We start from the raw sequence: 25,248 nt of genomic DNA on the forward strand, positions 1-25,248 counted from the left end.
TTGCAGAGTGGCTATTGGCAAATGGAGATCACCAAGGATATAGAGAAAACACGCCATTCGGTACTTATTCAACTCCTGACATTTTAACGTAATGACATTCGGGCTCCGCAAAGCCCCGGTAAAAACATAGACATGCTTTTTGCTGCCCCACAGCCGTCGACAAATTATTCCCGGCACTGATGGTAGGGCGTATTATGTTCGTACAAATCTGTGTACCATATGCAAAATAGAATGTATACATTGAACCAAGGCTTAAAAAAGGAGGGTGTCGTCGATTAATTAATTAATGGCGAATAATGGTCGGCGTAGCAACGAAAAAACCCCATTCTTGTGCAATAAGATCGGCGAAAAAAGAAGGCATAGGAGAGGAGAACTATAATTTAAAGGCCAGCTTCAGAGATCTATTTAGTGGTACGGTCTTCTTCTCACGAATGGATGCATAAACGGTGAATTGGAAAGCGTATATTGAACAAAATATTGAAACCTGATTGTCGTCTGTGATTCGAAAGTAAAAGATGTTCCTATAAGGCAACTTGGAATAGCGAATACCGCCGAAAAGGCGATATAAAGAATTTCCTGGCTTTCTGCCAAAAACTATTTCCGAGGCAGATAGCGAACTGCGAGAAGTGCATAAATCAATGGGTCCAACGCAGAAAAGGTGAGACCGAATGCAGCAACATGTCTCGGGATCACAATTTGAGAGAATTGCGATAGTGGTGGCCATCGGTCCAGCCACCACTATCGCAATTCTCTCAAAAAGTGACTCGAAGATCCGGCATGTCTAAGGGTGATGACTATATCAGGAAATGTCCAAATTAGTACACAATTCCCAATTAAGAAGCTAAGGCAATTTTGGATGTATTGAGAAATAATTGTTTAAGTAAGACTTGTTTGTCAATGTTCCACAGTTTTTTAACCGCTACTGCGTTTTACTCCACAATTCAATATCAAACTGGTTCTGAAACTTAGAAAACTTACTTCCAATCTCACGGGAAATCAACCGTAAGTCTTAAAACCGAATGGCCAAAATGTTATATAAGAATAGTTTTTAAATAAAACAAAATCAAAGAACTTAAATTTTAATAACTTTTTTACTGTAATACTTTAGGATATATACACAATTTTTTTCCTTCACCAGGTATTTTTCAATTTATTTAGTCGTTAAGAAAATTATATGTATGATTTGTTACATTGAAGTTGCACAAGAATATTAATTGTTAGTTTTAATGAACGAACATGGCTCCAAAAAAAAAAAAAAAAAAAAAGATTTTAGGTATGCATTTAATTTATCTGCAGGAGTTGATCCAGGAATAACGGATAGTGTTTTTCTGTGATTCGGAAGTAAAGGATATTCCGGTAAGCCAACTTAGAATAGCGAAGACCGCAGGTACGGCAAGACAAATAATTTCCCGTGTTGCTGCCAAAGATCTGCGAGAAGTGTATAAAGCAATGGGTCCAATGCAAAATATGTGAGACAGAATGCAACAACATGTTTCGGGATCACCATTTGAGAGAATTTCGATTGTTGTATTTTCCAATATAGACAATTTTCTGTGCCCCATTACAAACCCTAAGCTGGTTTCCTCTATATTTAGTAAATCATCCTTTGGAATCCCCATTTGTATTTTCAGAACTGACTTATGTATTGAACGGTTTAAAGCTTAAAAGATGCCAAAGATCTATATGATGGATAGCGCACTGCGAGAAGTGTATAAAGCAATGGGTCCAATTCAAAATATGTGAGACAGAATGCAGCAACATGTTTCGGGATCACCATTTGAGAGAATTTCGATTGTTGTATTTTCCAATATTGACAATTTTCTGTGCCCCATTACAAACCCTAAGCTGGTTTCCTTTATATTTAGTAAATCATCCTTTGGAATCCCCATTTGTATTTTCAGAACTGACTTGTGTATTGTAAATCTGTTCCATATAACTTCCTAAGAGATATTTTACTGGCTTTTAATCAATTATTCTTGTATGAGGAAATATTTTAACAATAAATGTTGACTACTCTATTCAAGAAAGGAGATCCAAATGATATCACAAACTACAGTTGACTGTCACATGTATATAAGATATTTATCAAATTTATCGCATTACGTTTATATGAGAGAACAACTATAAAAGTCTGGTTGTTAAAACTTAACCAAAACTTTTTTGTAAGCTCTGAAGTGAAAATAGACTGCATACTTAGTATAACGCGATTTTAATTTCATCTCTGCAGGAAATTCGAACTACTTCTATTATTAACACATTTATAGGAGCAATTTCGTCGCACAGATTTCCTTAAGAGAAAACCCGACATGTTATGCTCCAAAACACTAAATGCTTATAAGGTTAATTATTCGTAAATAGAGCAGGAAGCTCTTGCTATTGCTTTTGGAGTGATTAAAGTTAATAAATATTTCTATGGCAGACACTTTGGACAGGCAATTAAGCGCTCACAACAATATTCCATCCAAACAAAAAACTTCCGTTTATGACTTTCCATCGACTCCTACGCTGGGTAATTATTTTCAACCATAAGATTGTTCTATAAAATATAAAAAAATCTCATCATGCAAACGCAGATACTATATAAAGGTTACCAATGGGACAAGAGATATGTTTTGATGAACTGAATCCGAGGTGTTGCATATTGATGATATTTATAACACAGTATTGCTAGACTGTTCTCTAGACTCTGAAACTGTATCACAAAACAAAACTTTAAATGGCCATCTACATCAAACACATCGAAAGTACTACTAAACCCATACCGTTCACGAAAGCTTTCAATTTCCGTACAAAATGGTGTACTCATTCTGCATAATTAATATACACTAGTTGTAAAAAATGTATTTTCCGTTATGAAAAACTGCGAAAGTCCTGGGCAAGAATTTGGAATGACCTAAAGCTGATGAATACATATCGATTTTGTTCATCCTTCCCTTAACAAGATGTGAGCTAATTGCGGTTGATTCATATTCTAAATTCCTTCATTCAGACCAATATCGACACCTACATTGCTATCAATTATTGCAGCATTGTCAAGTTCTTTTGCAACAGAAGGCGTACTACGTATCACGTTTAAGTGATAACAATACACAGTTCACGTCATAGCAAACGATATTGAGCATTCATCTACACCAACCCCTATTAGCATCCCCAGCAGAATTACTTTATGGTCGATAACCTCGTAAATGTTAATAGCATATTTCCTTTAAAACATGAGAAATAAAAATTCTTCAACATTTTCTATGGGCCCGTACGTAATTTTTCTGGCAAAAAGACACTGTATGGAGAGTAATGTTAAAAAAAACTAACAGGATATTTTATGTATTTAGTAAATACAGCGCTGTAGTTCAAAAACATCAAATTTAATGAAAAGCTGAATAGAAATAGGTTAAAAACAAAATAAAAAACAAGAACAACAACTACCAAACTTCAATCGGATTATACTGAAATTCTTATTTTAGAAAATAAGAAGAGAAGAAAAGCTAGATAGACACACGGCAGATGTCGAACAACCCAATTACTCAATTTCTACTATACCAAGCTTCAACTCCACAAAAGTTTACATCTAGAAGATCTGTAAAAATACGTGAACAATTTACAGGAGAAGAAGAGGAGAATTAGTAGTGAGTGAATGCAAGGAATGTTATATAAACAAATTTTCAAACATTTAAGCAAAATTTTACGCTTTTGAGCTTCCAAATGTTCATGTTCAATATAACCTCCACTTTGAAAAGGAAGGAACATTAAATTTATCATACCGTAGACCCCATAAAGTGTTGAAATCACGATACAGCATACATTATTTGACGTAGAGCTTCAACATTTAGCACAAAACCTTGTATTGCGTCTAGGATGGTTGGTATTAAAAATGTGATATATCGGACCACGTTTTGGTATATTCGCCATATAAAGGTACCTCCCGATATTGGGTATTTTTATGATTTTCGCCACATTTTTCACGAGTTTGTCTAAAAATTGGTCTTTGTAGATCATAATAGAATCCAGCTCTGGTGGCAAAATATTTTGGCATTTGGCATTTTGATAATTTTTGCACATTTTAAAAATTTGGTATTTAAGAATATATGGTAGATAACGATCCTTGAAGTATAAAATTGTCTTTGGAAGTTTCAGTTTTGGTATGGTCCCAACATAACGGCCTCACCCACTTTATGGTTTTTTGAAAAGTTTAACAGCATTATTCAAACGGTCTCTGGTATTTGTAGTTTAAAGTGGGACACGTTTAAATTCAGATACTTTTATATAGCAATGTCTCCCTTACCAATTGGTGAAGGATATTTATGTGCTTTTACTTGCTGATTCTCAATTCGTTTATTTAACAATAAATACAAAAATGTGTTTTTGCATTTTTTTTTTTGGGAATTCACTAAGCTGATCAGAGTTAGAAATTGTTACTAAATTATTTTATACATTATTAAATCAACTATTTTGGTATTGAATTTACTATTAATTTATCATATATTGCGCACTCACAACCTTACTCACATGATCATAGATGACTATCAATTCAACAAGTTATAAATAAGAATATCACAAAAAACCAAGTAAGAAAGCTGTAAGTTCATCCGGGCCGAACTTTTTATACCCTCCACCAGTTGGAAGGAATTTGGCAATTTTAAAAAATGTAAATTGCTATACAACGGCGTGGACCTGCATAGGCAACTTTTGCCATAAGACATTACAATATTCAAATGCGAAACTTGGAAAAAATCGGTGAATAATGTAGCTAAAATTATCAAAATACCGAATATAGGGAGTTACTATTATATATAGGCTACACCAAAACGTGGACCTGCACTGACAATTTTTTGTCCTAGGCTGTAGTATCCATTACAAACTTCAATTACCAAATTTTAAACAATTCCGGTGAATAATGTCGTAAAATCATCAAAATAACCAATATCGGGATGTACCGTTGTATGGGGGCTAAACGACGCATACCTCTATACAATCTACCCACCTAAGTGATGGAGGGCAATCGAAGTCAATATTTCTAATTACAAGCTCAGTGTTGATAGTCCAGGGGAGGACAACAGTACAGGAAAACGAGCAAAAGGAACAATAAACAAGATGCCTTGAAACATGCTCAATGCTGTCGTCCACTAAAACAACAATGCTATAAAGACCTTCTCTTAAGGCAAGTCAGGTTCTCGTCAGTGAGGAATCCACAAAGCTACTTTAAAAGAAGTTGTTCGTATAATAGCACTATCTTGTAAACTTTCATAAAGCTTCCTTCAATAAAGTTGTTCATAAAGGACTACTTTGTAGATACGTTTTATCTTGACCAGGTTCTAAAAAAGTAGTAATTTCGGCCGGGTCAAAATTTGAATACACTCAACATTTGGAAGAAATTATAAAATTTTCAAAATATCTTCCATTCCATTGAAAAATACTGTTAAAAGCATAAAAAACAGAATATATGGAGTTACCGTTATATTGGGGCATACATATACATGGAGTTTTATGCAGATCAAGAATATATATGCTCTGGAAGTGTAAAATTTATATTTCGAGGTCCTACAATTTTAATACACTCTACATACTATGGTGGAGTATATACATCTAATTATTTCATAGGGGAATGAAGAGCACACAAAAATACTGAGTTTTTGTTAAATTCAAAGGAATTCATTATACATTCGTAAAATGTCTCACCAATGGTCATTGCTTCAGAAGGAATACCATTTTATACGGCCAAAACGTGATTCACGGATTTTCAACTACGACGATAAAAGTTAACTTGCGCACAGTTAACTTTTATCGTCGTGGTTATCTTTTTTCTAAAGAAGAAATAAAACACCGTGTTTTAACACCGGACTTTATTTTTCTTTTGAATAACTTTTTAGTGAAGCTTCGTCGTAGTCGGCACAATTGGTGTGGTGAGAGGATTTAATTTCTCCCCTTTTTGAGAAGTATTCTCTTGAATTCCCTTATTGACCATATTGTATCGTATTATTTTTACATAAAAAATCATTGAAAGTTGACAAAATTACAATTAAAGCAGATGTACTCTCGGACGCAATGGTTCTAAATTGATTTATAATCATTTTTTCAAGGATAAAAATTCAAGAGTATTGTCATAATACATTTTATTTTTTTGACCCCTGTATTGGTGCTTAATGTTAGGTAAGCGCAACGTTTTTTTTTGCAATTTTGCTAGCGCCATTGACATTTTAACGAGTAATGAGTTGTCACTTTGTATTTCGCTGTCATCCGGACGGATAACAATCGTGATATCGTTTGCATAGAAAGGCATGTTTTTGCCAAAGGTAATATCGTTACCCACTAACCTAGACACAATTCTTTCAGAAAGGAAATAACTATGTTTGGATAGTTATAGAGATAATTTAATTTCGCTAAATACCGCCAGTCATTCCCTTTTCGAATATTCACCTTCCACTTCAATTGAAAAATCATGTTCTCTTTGTCGAGAAAAAAATTATCGGCTTCATTTGTGTTCAAAATTCAAGAACTTATCCCCCGCAAATTGGTTTGCATTAGTCAAGCGCCACGATCTTTGTATGTATTTCTTACATCGCAAGTCATTAAAACCGGCTTTGACTCTAAAGGCTTCGTCAAGCGCATTTTCGTCCCTCGAAATTTATATCCTCCACATCGGTCAGAGTCAAAAATCCAAAATCGAAATCGCTGTACAAAATGGCAAAGAGGAACCTAATTAAGTTTATAAAAATGTATTTATCCAATGAAAATCATAAAAACTCTACAGTAAAGACTCATTTGGGCCTTCGTTTGGGTGGCGTAATTTCGTTGTGACCTAGACCCCTGGATTGGTTCTTAATTATTCGTTGAAATGTACGTGCTACGGCTTATTGTCACCTTGTACTAGCGCCTTTGACATTTTAGCGGGTAATTAGTTGTAAATTTTTTGCCGCCAACTTTAGACATCAAGTAGTATTTCGCTGTTATTCGGACAAACAACACACGCAAAGATATTACATGCAAACGATATTGAGATATAAAGGTGGTTTCAGTAACAAAACAGCCACTTTTCAACGCGTCGCAGATTACGACCATACCGATTGGACTCGAAATATCAATTATTTAGCTCAGAGGGGCTCCGTCGATGGGAGTGAAATGTCGAATGCGTCTGGCTGTGGACCGTAGGGAGATATATAAAAATAGATAAAACACAAGACTTGTTAGTGGGCAACGATATTACCTTTGGAAACAATATGCATTTTATGCAAGCGATATTGCGTTTGTTGTCCGTATGAATGGCAGCGAAATACTACTTGATATCCACAAAAGGCGGCAAAACAAGTGACAACTAATTACTCATTAAAGTGTCAAAGGCGCTAGCACAAGGTTGCAATAAACCGTTGCGCGTACCTTATAATTAAGGACCAAACCAGGGGTCAATAAAAAGCTATATAAAATGTGATTCTAAATTAAACACAATTATTCAACTCCTACCCTATACCTATAAAAATGAAACGTATTATTACAATACTCTCGAAGTTTTTATCCTCAGAACTATATAATTTTACAAAACAAATTAGCTTTGCAAAAATGATTATAAATCAATTTAGAACCATTGTGTCTGATAGGACAATTGCCTTAATTGTAATTGTGTCCACTTTCAATGATTAGTTATGTAAAAATAATACGACACAATATGATCAATAAAGGAATTCAGGAGAAGGGGGAGGAATTACATCCGATCACCACAACACTTATGTCCACTAGGACGAAGTCAGTATAATTTTAAAACATATTTATAATTAAATTAAATGCAAGTGTGTTAATCTCCAAAAACCAGAGCTAAGCATTGACGTTACTACCACAGGTTTTTCTGATTCAACAGTAACAAAATGCATTAATAAATAAATACATTTTTTGGTTTATTGAAAAGTTTTCAAAAGAAAACAGGATAGAAAAATAGGTCCCGTTTATTTCTTCTTTAGAAAAAAGATAACTACGGCGATAAAAGTTAACTTGCGCACAAGTCTGTTGAATTGAATAAAATCTGTGAATCACGTTTTGGCCGTATAAAATGGTATTCCTTCTGAAGCAATGACCATTGATGAGGCATTTTACGAATGTATAATGAATTCCTTTGAATTTAACAAAAACTCAGTATTTTTGACATTCCAATTTTTTCTATTTTAAAAGAAATGTCGAATAATGCTTATTTACCAAAAAGTTAAATGCTTTTTTTAAAATTGCGGTTTAATTTTTTTATTACAACTGAGGGAGATGGATCTGCATATTATTCATTTCTGGACAACCCTCCAGTGTAGTAGATGGCACATTCGAGCTGTTAAGAAATTGAAGTAAGACTTAACTAGATTACGTCCACCTCTAACACCCATATAACTGTTAAGACAGATTTAAGGTTTTTGGGTATTTTAGTCGCAATTTTTAAACTGTTTTGATCTCTGTAACACTTTTCACTGCAAATGTTTAAAATTGGAATTTGAATTTCCTAATGTGTACTGCAGCCTATGACGGAGTTCCACTTCTTTGTATATCACCAATATAACGGTTCCTCCTTATATTATTTTTATGATTTTAGCGGCAGTATTCTCCAGAATTGGCTCAAGTTTTGTATTTAAATTTCTAATCAGTTCTTCATATAAACGAATGGCATATGCAGGTTTACGCTGTCATATAGCCCACATAGTGTGACAACATTATCGCTGAAATTGTTAAAAAGTTTGAATTGTAAGATCGTCATGGATACTACAGTCAGTGAAGGAAGATTACCTATGCAGGTCCACGTTTTCACATCCCACATAGTACGGTACAGGTATATGAGGGCTATAATCAAAGGGTACACATTTAACCACTTTTTTTGCAACAGGACGTAGAAGTCTTTAAAAACTAAGTAAGTACAAATTTGTAAAAAAATGTCATCTAAATCGTCAAAATATCGAGTATCTGGAGGTATTGTAATATGGGATCTATAGGAACACGTAGACCGACATGGCTCAGTTAGGAACTTAACGTGCTTACTGACATACACATGTGTGCACAATTTTAACTTTTAATCTTAACTCGTTGGACTAGTAGCTTGATTGCAATAGACAAATGGACAGACAACGCTGGACAAATGCACAGACAAAGTATGAGAATAAATGCCGAATATATTAAAGCCTTGGGTACGCAAACATTTAGGCCGCAGACCTAAACTTAAAAAAAATTAAAAATTAAGACGGTTGATTTTGTTGCAGTTTTTTTTTATCTCACCCTATATATATATATATATATATATATATATATATATATATATATATATATATATATATATATATATATATATATATATATATATATATATATATAATTTGTTAATAAAATAATAATAATAATAAAATACATCGTGCTGGTCTATTTAATTTTTTTTGTATTGTAATTATACTTACTTGAAGAAAATTGATATCAGTGAAACGCAAACGACCAGTAGATCCAATAAATTAAAAGCAGATCTACAAAAGGCTCCGTCGTGGAGAACAAATCCATAAGAAATCAATTTTAACACCAGTTCTATTGTGAAGACAGCCGTAAAGAAGTAATCAAATTTGTTCAGCACCTGAAATACACAGTTAGTTTAAAAACGTTTCATGGTTGTGACAAAGTAATTGAAGTATAGATTATGGATTCCTCACAGCTTTTCTTAAAAAAAATAGTACCAGAAGATATTGCCCCTACGATTTTTTTTTATTTAACCCTAAATATTAAAATCTCGAAAAATGTTACAAAGTACATTGCAAGTTACTGACGACAGTGAAAAACATACAAACAAACAAAAATTCTTAATCGATTTAATCGTCTGTCTGTGTGTTTCATCATACTAACTTCGGAACGCAAATATTTTGCACACATTTTGCCAATAAGCAGGTTAAGTTCGTAAATGGGCCGTGTCGGTCAACGTTTTTGTTTTCATTTGAAGTGTATTTTTTGACGGATTTACTTATTTATTTATTTTTTTTTTAGAAAAGTTCCTTCCAAATAGTGAAGGATATTAAAAGTTTGGCCTGTACAATTTTACCTGTTTTTAAACCCTCCACCATACTATGGAGGGTATATTAATTTTGCCATTCCGTTTGTAACTCCTCCGAATATTTATGTCAGACCCAACAAAGTATATATATTTCTAGACGAATTTTGCACACATGTATATTTTGCCAGTAGGCAGGTTAAGTTCGTAAATGGACCATGTAGGTCCAGGTTATCATATAACCCCCATATAACGGTACCTCCCGATATTCGGTATTTTTATGATTTTAGCGACATTATTCACCGGAATTGTTTTAAATTTGCTCTTCGAAGTTCGTAATGGATACTACAGCCTAAAAGAGAAAACTGTCTGTGTAGGTCCACGTCTTCGTATGGCCCCCATATAAAGGTACCTCCCGATAATCGGTATTTTGATGACTGTAGCTACATTATTCACCGATTTTTATACCCTCCACCATACTATGGAGGGTATATTAACTTTGTCATTCAGTTTGAAACTCCTCGAAATACTCATGCCAGACCCAACAAAGTATATATATTCTTGATAAATTGAAAATTCTAAGTCCATTTAGCGATGTCCGTCTGATTTTAGCGAAATATTTTACCGGAATTACTTCAAATTTCGAATTTAAAGTTCATTGTTCGTACTACAGCCTTTGAAAAGAAATCCCGTATGAAGGTCCACACCTTCGTATAGGCCCCATTTAACGATGCCTCCCGATGTTCCGTTTTTTGATGATTTTAGCTAAATTAGTAACCGGAATTGTTTCAAATTTCGTAGACGAAGTTCGTAATTGGTATTACAATGTGTGTCAAAAAAATTGTCTAAGCAGGTCCACGTCTTCGTATAACCCCCATGCAACTGTACATTTTAAGCAAAATCGATTGAAAATCGATATTTAGAATTCGTAATGGGATAAGATATGATGTTCAAAGGTAAAACTGTCAACATACAATTTCGATATTTTAGCTCGAATACCGCGGACGTTTTGATAGGCAATAGATAAGGTATCATTACAAAAAGTGCTTAGTTTTTTGAAAAGTTAACAGAGTTTTGATGAATGTAACCATTATTATCAGGCATTTGTCTTTCTCTATATACGTATTCACGAACTATAGTATGTTTCGGCCAGAACTCAGGATCAATAAGACGAGTATACATTTCATCAGAGGTTGTAATTTTGAATGATGCAATTGAACGTTGTTGTGAAAAATTGAATTTATGTATGTTAATATCATTAAATTTTCCAATTTTAGATATGATGTAACGGTCAATTGTCTCAGTAGTGGTATCCGCTGGAAGTCTTGAAATGAAAATGCTTCTTTTTGGCGAGACGGCAGTAAGGATAACCTCAACAGGGGTTACGTTATAAGGAGAAGAAGGATTGACGACTGATTCAGGATCATGGTTTGTTAGGCGTTCAAGCCTGGTAGGAGGTACATCATTAACGGAAGTACTGTATGAACTAATTGGATTATTTGACGTAGAGGGATTGGATGAAGGAAGATTAGGTATAGGTGATGAATTGTTGGAAGTAGAATCAAGCATTGACACGGAAGGGGTGTTTGATAATGATGTACTATAGTTATTTTCAGAGCGTTTTTCTTTGTTTGCATTCCTAGCTGATTTTCGACGCTTCGGAGATGATTGTGGTGAATTCATATTCTCTAACAGCTTATAATTTTCAAATAATTTACCGTAATCATTTATTCGATTAGAGAGTTTAGCTGAATCTTCTAGAATCTGCAGAAAAGTTTGTTTTTGAGATTGGAAAAATCGGTAAAAGCTCACTCCAATTTTTCTGCAATCCACACAGCACCAGTGAAGTCCCTTGTTGTTCGAAATTGCATCCGCAACAAGTCCAGAAATGTCACTACATTTAAGATGGCAATTTTCGTGACATAACCAGCATGTTATCATTCTTTCGTCTGATTTTATTTTGCAATTTTTATTTAAACACGCCATTACAGTAATATATTTTTACAATATGACGTACAGAAAAAAGTTGTAAAATTTGAAACAACGTAAAATTTATTTGCGATGGAAACGGTGTAACAGGTTTTTAATCAGGTTGATACAGCAAAAACAGGGTGATGTAAACAGGTTAGTCAATCCAGGACACACACCGCAACGATAGCAGGGAAGATAACAGGTTCACAAGTTCAAGCCAGTGAACAGGTACGATCAACGAAAAACAGAATGCGAGATGACGTACGTACTTGTGTATGAACAGGTAGGTTCAACAGCAACTAAAGATAACGAGAGCACTTCTATTTATGTTTTTTACGAATGAAAGCATAAAAGGAAATGGTAAAATTTATCAATGTTGGTTTTTGTTTTGTATTTCTAACTGCTTAACATCACAAAGAAATGCGAATACTCGATAGCACACAATGTTGGCGAAACTGTGAGAGATCAATGGCTCAGATTTTATGATGATTTTGCTGCGACGAGGCGAAAAAATTGTAAATTTATAGGAGCGAAACACAAATACGACCGTACAGTACAGTGTCAAACTTACTTATGCCACGCGATACCCGGTTGTTTGACAATTTAAGTCCCATTTTTTACAGAATTGTTTAAAATTTTGTACTTAGAGTTCGTAGTGGCTTCTACATCATGTGGTGAAACACATACGTAAATATTTAGTTTATTAGAACTTAATGGTACCTCAAGATTTTACGTAAATTGATTTTACATAAATTCGGCCATATTTATTTTTGGTATACGTCTCAAATAATGATGCTGTCCGGTGTTTTGTATTATATAGTTTTGGCAAATTTTGAAACCAAGTCGGGCGTCATTTAAAATGATACCTGCAACATTGAATCGCTCTAAAATTATTTGAACATAAAACCCTTTTTAAAGCACTTGACGTCTAAATATACTGTTGTTGTCATGAAATGTTAAATTTTGTAGAATTGTCATTACCAGGTAATCTAAATGTTGTTTTGAAAATATCAATAATTAAATACAGGTAGTTCCTAGATAATCTCTGTTTTGTGCAGCCTACCTGGTTATTGCTAGAGCACTTTTATTGGACGATTGCATTTACAGGATCTACCTGTCAAATGTTTGTTCATGTATTATTACCTGCATACAGCGTTATTGGTCAAAAATATATCGTCATATAATAGTTATGTTTTGCTTCTATTGTTAGGTAAAAATAAAAGGCTTGTATATATTCGTATTGAATTTTTATTTTCTGTTTTATATTAAACAGTTGCGCAGAAAGAAAACATATACGAATTTTAAACAGTGTCAAGTGTGTCATTTTGAAACAGTGTTGTTTGTCATTTTAAAATTGTTTTGTATGCTCTACATACTTTAATAGAGTTAAAATACATTATTATACATATACGAATGTTAAACAGTATCAAGTGTGTCATTTTGAAACAGTGTTGTGTGTCATTTTAAAACAGTTTCGTGTTCCTTACATACTTTAATATAATTAAAATACATTTTTACAAAGCGCTAAGTATGCTATTTGCATAGTTATTTTTATAAATATGCCTAGATTACGTAAACAATCATCTTTGCAACGCCAAAGGCTATCGACAAATCGTGTAAATGAATTCCGTGAACGCAATCCATCTGACAGGCTTAGAAATGCCATATCTATAGCAGCAAGGAGGCAAGATGTCAATTTCCGGGAAGAAGAACGGGAAAGAGATCGAGTTTCTCGCCAATTGAGGAGACATAACTCATTTAACCGAAGAGTTGAACAAATACGCGACGCTATCCAGCATTCTCTTCACCGACAAGACGTAACATATCGGCAATTAGAGCGGGAAAGAGATGCATTAAATCACCAAGTGCGTAGACAAGATGAATCTTATAGGCAAATAGAGCGGGAAAGGAATGTATTAAATCACCAAGTGCGTAGACAAGATGAATCTTATATGCAATTAGAGCGTGAAACAGATACATTAAATCATCAAGTGCGTAGACAAGATGAATCTTATATGCAAATAGAGCGGGAAAGGGATGCATTAAATCACCAAGTGCGTAGACAAGATGAAACTTACAGACAAATAGAGCGGGAAACAGATGCCATTAACCATCAAGCTCGTCGTCAGGACGAAACATACAGATTGTCTGAACAACAGAGGAATACCGCACAACGCTCTGTTCGTCGGTAAGATGTTTCTCAAAGACAAGTTGAACGCGATAGAGATGCAAAAATCCACCGAGTGCATCGCCATGATGAAGTTTATAAACAGTTAGAGCGAGAGAGGGATGCGTTAAATCAACAAGTTCGCCGTCAGGACGAAGTATCTAGACAAATCGAACGAGAAAGAGATTCTCTAAACCGCCAAGTTCGTCGGCAGAACGAAGAGTATAGAGAAATGGAGCGAGAGAGAGACGCATTAAGCCACCAGGCTCGTAGGCAAGATGAATCTTACAGAAAATTAGAGCGGGAGAGAAATACCATAAGTCAACAAATTCGGCTGCTGGATGAAGTTTATAGAGAATTAGAGCGTGAAAGAGACACTATAAACCATGAAGTTCGTCGACAGGATGAAACATACAGTCGACTTGAGCAAGACAGGGATTCTTTTCGTCGTTCCCAACGTAGACATAATGAGAACTACAGACAAATAGAACGTGAAATAGGCTCACAACATCGCAATGTGCAAAGACGCGACATAACGTATCGCACAATCGAACAAGTTCGTAACACTCAACAACGTCGCGAAGCGCGATAAATTTCTAGTCTTGAATCTCAAGAGCAGAATAGGATTAAAAATTGTCGTGTGCTAATTCATCGGATGAATTCTTACAATCGTGAGGTAGAAAATAACCGCCAGTCCGAGAGAAATGCTGTCATTAGGCAGAACCTTTCCCCAGAATACCGCAGGGAAATGTTACTAGCAGACTCCATAAGACATAGGTCACGACAATTGCGCGAGTTCTACGATATACCTTCAATTTGTCTTTCTAAAGGATTACATTTTCCAGAAATACCAACTGACCTTCGTGGTTTAACACAATTAGAAGAGCGTTTCGTTTCACCAAGAATTCCATTCATGAGAATCGTTTCCCTAGGATACAATCGCCAATGTGCTGTGAGAGGTGCTGTTGTTAACGTACCAATTCAGTTAGATACAACTGTATACGTACTTCCGCGAGCAGTCAATCAAACTGAAGTTGTGCAAGTTCACCTTAAGCGTAGATTGCAATACGAACACAGTTTCATGACAGAAACCATAAGACCAGCAAAGATTTTCGAAGCCGCAAGATATCTAGTAAATACAGAACTCTACAGAAAGCACAACATAGTTCTTTCTAATGAGTGGCTAAATAGCATGAATTGTACAGAAGAATGTCCCTTTGTTTCTAATGTGGAAGATTTAGTGTTGGTATCCCGATTAAGTAATACTAATATCATACAGGATGATGTTGAAGAAGTAAATCCACAAGAAACATTACTAGACAATAATCCTGTCGTACCATTGCAGAGAATTTCCATTGCTCCTGGTGAGCGGTCTAATGGTCGTTAGACATGCTTTTGGATGAGGACTCTGAGGAACTGTCCTATCCTACAATATACTGCGGTGTAGAAAGAAATTGCAATGCTACAATTGGTAAAATTATTAAGTCCGAGGTTCGACGTTATGATAGACGGTGTGCACGAGTTGACAAAGTATTATACTGCTTATACTGCTATAAAAAATTAGAATTTTCCCGCATTAAAAATAGTATTTCCACATGTTTGAGAAAAAAAGTTGGAAATAGACAATTTACTGCCGCTGATATCTCAGATGATCAACTTGTCCAAAACCTTGTGCAACATGACTACGGCTATCATATATTGGAAGGCGTACGATCTTCACCAGCTCATTGGGAGGGCGAAAAGAGAAAGGTTATGGCAATGATCAGGCAGTTTGGAATTCCGACATTTTTTATAACTTTATCCGCGGCTGAATCTCAATGGCCGGAATTAATTGTGATATTAGTAAAAATTTTAGAAGGAAAAAATATCACTGAAGAAGAGGCTATGTCTTACTCAACCCAGAAAAAGTATGATCTTATCCGAACAGATCCAATTACATGATCTAAATATTTTGATCAGAGAATAAGGCACTTACTTAAATATTTCAGGTCCAATGACGGAATATTTAAGGAGCATTATGTTATTAAACATTACTGGAGGATAGAGTTTCAACAACGAGCATCTCCTCATTTCTATGGAATATTCTGGTTAAACAACGCACCTCAATTAAACATTACTGGCGATGCTACTTTCCCACCGGTGGCCGACTTCATTGACCGGTTCATTTCTACTGATTCTTCTTCTACCGACATTCAAAATATTATAAGCGTCCAACGCCACAACCACACCAGGACTTGTCAACGTGAGATTAGAGGTAAACAATTTTTCCGCTTTCACATTCCTTATCCTCCAATGCCTGAAACACAAATACTGCTTCCACTTTCGTAAGATATCGATTTAGATGAACTAAACTTACATAAGGCAAACTTCGCTAAGATAAGTACTTTGCTTAACGCAAATTTATCAAATGATGAACTAGAAGGTCTTCATACGTTCGAGCAATTTTATCTCACAGGTGTATTAACTTAAACAGAACGGCATATTTTATGGCTTTAAGGTCAACCTTTTAAAATCACAAATTTTCTTACAAGGAACATTTAGAGAAAGAGCAATAAATGCATTCAATTCAGATATTTTAGCAATGCAAAATTCTAATATGGATATTCAGTTTGTCTTAGATGCATATGCTTGTGTGTCATACATCGTTAATTATATTAACAAATCGAACAGGGGAGTTTCGAGACAGATGCTAGAAGCTATGGCTGAAATTAGAGATGGCAATTATTCAGTAAAAGACAGGCTGCAGCATATTGGAAATAAGTTCATTAGCGCATCTGAAGTATCAGCTCAAGAGCCATCGTATAATATATTAGGCATGAATTTATCACAATGTAGTAGTGCGGAAGTATTTACCAATACGTTTGTTCCAGAGAAACGTGTTCGTATGATAAAATCGAAGCAAGAACTACAAAATCTCGAAAGGGATTCAATTAATATATTTAAGGCAAACATACTTGATCATAATATCCAACGACCCGATATATTTGAAAATATGTGTTTGGCATACTTCGGTGCATACTACAGCTTTTCCCGGCATTTAAAAAAATCTCGTCATCAAGAAGAAGAGGATGATTTTGTTGAGAACGATGATACCAATTTGGATCAAGTCGGTGCTCCAATACGACTAAAAAATAATTCAGGATACGTCTACAAACGGAAAGCACCCGCAATAATAAGATTTCCTTTTTTCAAACTTGAAACAAATAAGGAGGACTACATCCGATCATTGGTAATGGAGAAATGAAGTCGAAGACTTACTACAGAATGACAATGAAAATACTTGTTTCACCCACAAAAGCACCATTGAAGAAAATCGATTACAATTTGAATTATATAAGGAAGGAGAACTTGATGAAATATTGTTACAAGTCCAAGATGAAAATAACACCGTAATCAATGATTCTGTTGATAACATGTTAGCGTCTCGCATGCTTGATGAGGAGTTTCGTGCAGTGGCAATCCCCGAAATTGATAATAATATCAATATTTTCGAAGTTGATAACAATAATGACTCCGATACTAACGATAACATCAGATTTATAAAGTTACCTTCATTGGTTAGTGAAAAAGATCTTCTTGTAGACATAAGGTCCCTAAATGCCAAACAACGTGCTTATTTGCATCATGCTTTGCATAGTGTTGTGAACAAAAAAACATTCTATGAATACATCGGTGGTGGTGCTGGTGTCGGCAAAAGCCGTTTAATTAGAGCAATTAACCAATCTGTCACTCATAGATGGTGTCGGCAAAAGCCGTTTAATTAGAGCAATTTACCAATCTGTTACTCATAGACTTAATTCTATTCCTGGAAGTAATCCAGAAATGCCTAAAGTTCTACTAACTGCACCAACTGGGAAAGCTGCATTTGGTATTGGGGGATCAGTGCTGCATGCTCTGTTCTCCCTGCCTGTAAACCAATATTGGGGACAACTTCGGCCACTTGGTAGCGACATGGTTAACTCAATAATGTAAAAATTATTTAATGTAAATTTAATAATTATTGACGAAATATCGATGGTAGGATCCAGAATGCTAGGTCACTTGGATGCTCGATTGAAACAAATATTTAAGAGCACTAATCCATTCGGTGGCATTTCAATTATTGCGTTAGGTGATTTCAAACAACTTCCACCTGTTGGCGATAGATGGATTTTTAGTGAGAATACTTATCTAGGATCTAGGTTGTGGGATCTTTTCCAATTTTATGAGTTGACCGAAATAATGCGTCAAAGGGAAGATTTGAGGTTTGCGCACGCGCTTAGTAGAATGTCCAATGGGGAAATGACGGCTGAAGATGGGGATATCTTTAAGGCAAGAGTCATTCGTGACGTGAACGATGTTTCGATGGAAACCATTCATTTGTTTCTATCTAATGAGGAGGTTGAAAACTATAACATTTTAAAATTAAACCAAATAGCTTCTGAAACTTTATGTTCAAAAGCACAAGACGTAATAAAATGCAATACTTTGAATCCTGATCAAAGAATAAATATTTTAAAAAATGTTACAAAATTTAAGACATCCGAGACACAAGGTCTTTGTTTTCAGTTACAATTGAAAAAAATCGGAAAGTACATGATTACAATAAATATTAACACCGCCGATAGTTTAGTAAATGGCGCAACGGGAGTTTTAATGAGTATTGATTTCGAACGTGATTCATCAAATACAAAGACAGTTTGGTTAAAGTTTTCAGATGAAAATGTTGGAAGGGAAGCACGGCGAAAAAGCCACGCAGTACAGAACCATCCTGGACTCCAATTGAAAAGTGTAACAGATCATTTCAGTTCAAACGAAATGAACAAATTTCAATAGAACGTCGCCAATTTCCTTTGGTCGTGGCCGAAGCTATAACTGTTCACAAAAGTCAAGGTGCCACTTACGCAAATGTTGCGGTAACCGTAGCCGAATGACCAGAGCAGCTTTTTATGTTGCATGCAGTCGTGCAACAAATGCGTCTGGGTTGTTCATATTTGGTTCCTTCAATCCTCCCAATGCTTTTCAAAACTCAGATCCAGTAAAAATAGAATTGCAAAATTTAAATAACATCAAAAATTAAAACTAAATTTTGATTTTATGAAATTGGAAGAGAAAGACATTTAAACATTTTTCCGAAACATTCAAAGTTTCCGCGCCCATAAGGAAGATATCAATACAGACTACAATCTCATCAATTCCAACTTCCTTTGTTTTGTTGAAACATGGAATCTTCCAGGAGAATCCTGCAGCATAATGGTGTTCTCTGAAGTAAGCAGAATTGACTGCGTAAAAAGTGCCCAAGAAAATTCGAGGAATAAAAGTGGAATAATAATATTCAGCCGATCTAATATTGTAAATGACGTAAGAATTATCTTGAAAAGAGATTATAGCCAGGGATCTCAGACTCTTAAAATTATTGCTCTAAAATATAGAGATATAATATTAATGGTTTTATACAGAAACCCTTCTTTTCCCGAAACGACCTTTCGACAATTGCTATTTGAGTCTCTGAATTAAATTGATTGGCAACAAGACCAAAAAATAATAATTATTGGTGACTTCAATATATGCAGGCGAAGCACACAGAGCATAACAGATACACTATTATGTACGAAAGGAATTCTTTCCCTTTTAGACAGAAATGTGCACACAACAAAGCATGAAACTCAAATAGATTGGGCTTTCTCTAATATACCACATGGTGATATTATTTGTAAGACTCATTCAACTGCACATAACCATCATGACGGTATAATAATCGCGATGTAGGCAAAGTTCTAAAAGCGAGTCTCAAATTGAATTCAAATATAGATAAATAATAAAGAAATACTCAATTTTATTTTTTCTAAAATAAATCAAAATTTCGTATATACTATTATGCAAGATCATAAAAATGTATTTCTTCGAAATAGAAAATACGTATAGAGTAACAAACTTATATTACATTCGGTTTATGTTAATTTGTACATTTTATTTAAAATAAAATGCTATACAACAATTAACATATTCTATTCCTCCTAGGAATAAGCCTTGGCGTGGCGGTGGAGCTAAGTACTTTCATAATTGAGAGGAAACTAATTATTTCATTTGGTTTAATATCCTTCTTGGTGAAGGGTATTAAAAGATCGGCCCGGCCGAACTTACTGCTTTTTTACTTGTTGCTCGTTCTATTTGAGTTTTAAGATTTCACAATTTATGCTATACAATTTTCCACTTCTGGACATAATGAGCAAAATAGCTTGCAGAAAAACAAATTTTAGAAAACTATACATTAAATTATAACGAAAATAATAACTACTACAGTTTTTGTGACTCACATAATTCCACAAAAAATGATACAGTTTTTCATTTATTTGGTTTCAAATTCGTCTAATAATAGTACTTTATAGTTAGATAAACATTGTGTTCCTCTCTTATATAATTGTAGAAAAACATTTATTGTGAATCACCGTTATGTGGGTAAAAATTGTGTGCTATACGAAGAGCGATTACATAATTGCTTCGGAGGGGTATCTCAAAATAAATTACAGCAATTTGTGCAGCAAGTATATTAAAAGTGTTTTCGAAAGACAAATGAGAATCTACAATGTTATTTGTAAAATAAATATGAAAGTTATATGGAAATTTGAAATCATTAGCCCAAAACAGCAGACAGACGGAAGGACATCGCTAGATTGTCTTAGAGTTTTACAGTTATCCAGAATATATATACTTTTTAGTTTCTATTCGAGGATTTACAAACGGAATGACAAAGCTATTACACCCTCCATAAAATGGTGGAGGGTCCAAAAATACCGAATATCGGGAGGTACTGTTATATGGGGATATACGAAGCCGTGGACCTGCATACGAAAATTTGTGTCATATGCTGTAGAAGCCATTACGAACTTCAAATACGAAATTTGAAACGATACCGATAGGCAACATTTATGAAATCATTAACATACCGCCTATCAGGAAGTACCGTTATATGGGGGCTATACCAAGACATGGGCCTGAATATTTTTTTTTCATAGGCTGCAGAACCCATTACGAACTTCAAATACGAAATTTGAAATAATTCCTGTAAATAATGTTGCTAAAATCATGAAAAAATTTCGGGATGTACCGTTATATGGGGGCTATACGATAACGTGGACCGACATGGCCCATTTACAAACTTAACCCTTCTACTGGTAAACTATGCACGTATGCAAAATGTTATCAATTAGTTCGAAAGATAGAGTGAATTTCTTGCAGTATAAATGTTTGTTATTGAATTCTTGCAGTATAAATGTTTGGTTTTGTCCTACTTTGTCTCTACTTATACTTTTAAATCATTTAAAATAATTTCATTCATAATGTAGAAAACCATACACTTTTATGTCATAAATTGGGAAAATATAAATAAATTGAAGTCAATAATTCGTTACACTGCGAAAAGTAATATGTGATGTAAATTAGACACAAAATTACAATAGAAATATTTTGCGCAATTCACATTAATAATGATATGGATCTTACAGGTATATTTTATTGAATTCAGAGATACTCAGGAATTCAATATATAGGTGTTCAGGTGCTATTTATTCAGGAATGCTTGTAGTTGGGAACTATGATGTCGGATTCTCGACGATTTGCCGGTAATCGGTATCGTGATGTTAATACTCGGGTTGTAGACGAGGTTTAAGTGATCGGGTATAGAATTCACATGTGAGTTGTGGATGATCTGGGATTACGATATTGGCGCTTTGTAAGTAATCGAGGACTGGGATGTACGTGTAGTAAATGATTTTAAGAGAATCGGTAACTTTGGTAAATGGAGGTCGTGTGTTCGGAAACTCTGATGGCAATCTTGATGTTCAAGTTGTAAACAACTGCAAAGTAATCGTTAACACTGGTATAATAGGCGCCGGGAGTCTAATAATTGCGATGAATATGTTCGGGTTGTAGACGATCGGAAGATAATGAGGAACTCTGGCGAATGGACGTTGGGTGTTTGTGGATTACGATAATGATTTTAGACTGTAGACGACTCGAAGATAATCGGCAGCTCTAATTGGACTATGGGTATATGGAAATTGGAATGATGATATTCTGGCTAAAGACTATTAGAAATTAATCGGGAGCTCTGTGACTGGACGTCGGGATTCCGGGAATTGTGACGAAAATCTTCGGGATGTAGACGATTTGAAACTGGAGACTCGGCATTCAGCTCGCCGGCGCTCACCTCGTGTAAGGAGATTAGTCAAGAACTCGTTGTATCACAGTTTATTTAGTCCTGCGATGGAACTGTGTACGATTCTACGTCACTTCCCCAGATTTCGGTTGGAACAGGGAGCCGAAGTTAATATGGAACAGTGAAGCGAAACTCCTATGAAACAGTGAGCCGAATGGCATGTGTCCATATATTACTGGTGACTCGAAGCAATGAATGCCCGTTCAAAACCAAAAAGATTCCCAGCTAAAGATACTATCAGTGATGGGTCAGTGATGATAATGTAAGTATGTGCTAAGCGACGATAAGCGGTCTAAGCATTGCATATAGTGGTTGTTTTGTTCGTCAGTTAATGGCGATATTTGAGTAACATTGGTGTTATTGTATGTTAATGAGGTGGGCAGTGTATTATTATTGTTTATTTTTTATTCGTTTCAGTAGAAGTGGATGCGAAGTTAGGATCCGAAGAGTGCCTTTACTTCACCAATTAGAAATTTTCGAAATTTAGGACATGACCAAAGAGAATGATTTTGTGTGGGGCAGTGAGAGCAAAACAATTCCAAAGGACATTTTTAATGAACATTTACCGAAGCATTAGTGAGTCCGGTTCTGATAAGATCTTGTGTGCGAATCGGATGCTTTGACGCCCTGTAAACGATCTAGAGTCTGAATTATCACTATAAAAAATGCATTTAAATCTGACCACAAAGATAATGCAGATTTATCCCGAATTCTTCGCTCCCATATTGTAACAGTTAACCTTGGTGGTAATGTCATAATCGTAAGTGAAAGTAAACTATTCTTGCTTCTGGCAACTCAGGCGTTTCTGATTATTTCACAAACACCTTGACAATACCACTCACCTATTCAGATATGTATACGTTTGGCTTTTATGTTCGAAACATGCTGTCTGTGCTTTCAAGGACATTTCCTTTTTATAATTAAAAGTTAACCATTGTAACAAGCTGAAAAGAATTCCTCATTGCAAATGAATTTCAAAAAAGAACAATTTCTTTCGAACTTGTTTAACCCAAATTACAATCATACTTGTGGTCTTCTTTTTTTCTGGTTCAACCCGAAATTTATCTGGATAAATATTGTGTTTTCAACAATAACAATTTGGTTTTGTTTTTAAGCGTTTAATTTCTAGAAGAAAATTATCGACGACTCCCTGGTGTTTTCATTTCGTCCTCACGATCGAGATAAGCTTAAGTCACAATTTCTGTTCCAGTTTGGATATACAACTTCATTTATATTTCATTTTTCATCAAACTTGGGGTAAGGTCGGAAAATTACCGATGACTCCCTGGTGTTTTCATTTGGTCCTCACGATTCGGATAAGCTTAAGCCAAAACTTCTGTTCCAGTTTGGATTTAAAACTTCAATTATATTTAATTTTTCATCAAACTTGCGGTAAGTTTGTGCTTTCGTTCTTTTTATTATAAATGTTCACATTTTTCTTAAAATAAAAAGTGCATTCAAAATTCATTTGAGGCATAACATCTCTTAACATTTCATTTCGAATTAAGAGCATTTTTTGAGTTATTTACATATTATTTCTATCATCGCTACCCAATTTCAAATTTGCGATCATTTTTTCTTTAAAAACAAGTGATTAACAAGCAATTAATTTATCGTGTTGTTATTGTTTTCATTCCTGCTGTCTTTGTTGATGTTGAATTGAGTGATTGTTGTTGTTGTTTTCTTTCGTCCTCCTTACCCCTCTCATTCATATTTGCACTGGGTTCACCAATTCGAAAGTCGACCTTTAGTACTCCTGGTATTCAACTTAATATATTGGGATCACCGATTCCTTTTTGTATCCATTGAACAGTCTAGCAACCGGTTACATTCATAGAAATATTTCAATATTTTGCTTCATTCATCAAAATAAATTTATTAAAAATATTATCTTACGTAAATAATTATATTACGTTGACATTACAATATTATTTTTACAACAAGTTAAAAAGCATAGGTCTTGTTTGTCATAAGCCATTACCATATTCAAATTCGAAACTTGAAATAAACGGTGAATAATGTTGCTAAAACATCAAAATATCGTATTTAAGGAGTCACCGTTATATCGCGGCTGTGCGAAGACCTGGACCAGCATAGACAGATTTCTGTTACAGGCTATAGGATCCATTACTAACGTCAAATAAGACATCTCAAAAAATGTCGGTGGGTACTGTACCTACCGAATATAGGGAGGTACTGATATATGGGGCCTATACGAAGACCTGTGCCTGCATAGACAATTTTCTGTCACAGACTGTAGTTTCCATTTCGGACTCTAAATACGTAATTTGAGACAATTCCGTTAAATAATGACGCTAAAATCATCAAAATACCGAATTTTGAGAGGTACTGTTATATGGGGGCTATACGAAGACGGGAACCTGCACAGACGATTTTCTGTCATAGGCTGTAGTATTCATTACGAATCTCAAATACAAAATTCGAAACAATTCCGGTGAATAATGTCGCTGAAATCATCAAAATGCCGAATATCTGGAGGTACCGTTATTCGGGGGCTATACGAAGACGTAGACCTGCACAGATAATTTTTTGTCATAGGCTGTAGTATCCATTTCGGACTTCAAATACCAAATTTGAAACAATTCCGATGAATAATGTCGCTAAAATCATCAAAATACCGAATATCTATATTCTATATGAAAACGTGGACTAACCTACTAGAAAAATAAACACGTGTGCAAAATTTTAGCATTCTATTTCAATTCGTTCGAAAAATAGCGTGATTAAGAATATATATACTTTTATCTGGATAAATATTGTGTTTTCAACAATAATAATTTGGTTTTGTTTTTAAGCGTTTAACTTATAGATGTAAATTATCGACGACGCCCTGGTGTATTCATATCGTCCTCACGATAGGGATAAGCTTAAGCCAAAATTTCTGTTCCAGTTTGGATTTACAACTTCAATTAT

This window comes from Musca domestica, unplaced genomic scaffold (genome assembly GCF_030504385.1).
Source record: "Musca domestica strain aabys unplaced genomic scaffold, Musca_domestica.polishedcontigs.V.1.1 150, whole genome shotgun sequence".
Classification (NCBI taxonomy): domain Eukaryota; kingdom Metazoa; phylum Arthropoda; class Insecta; order Diptera; family Muscidae; genus Musca; species Musca domestica.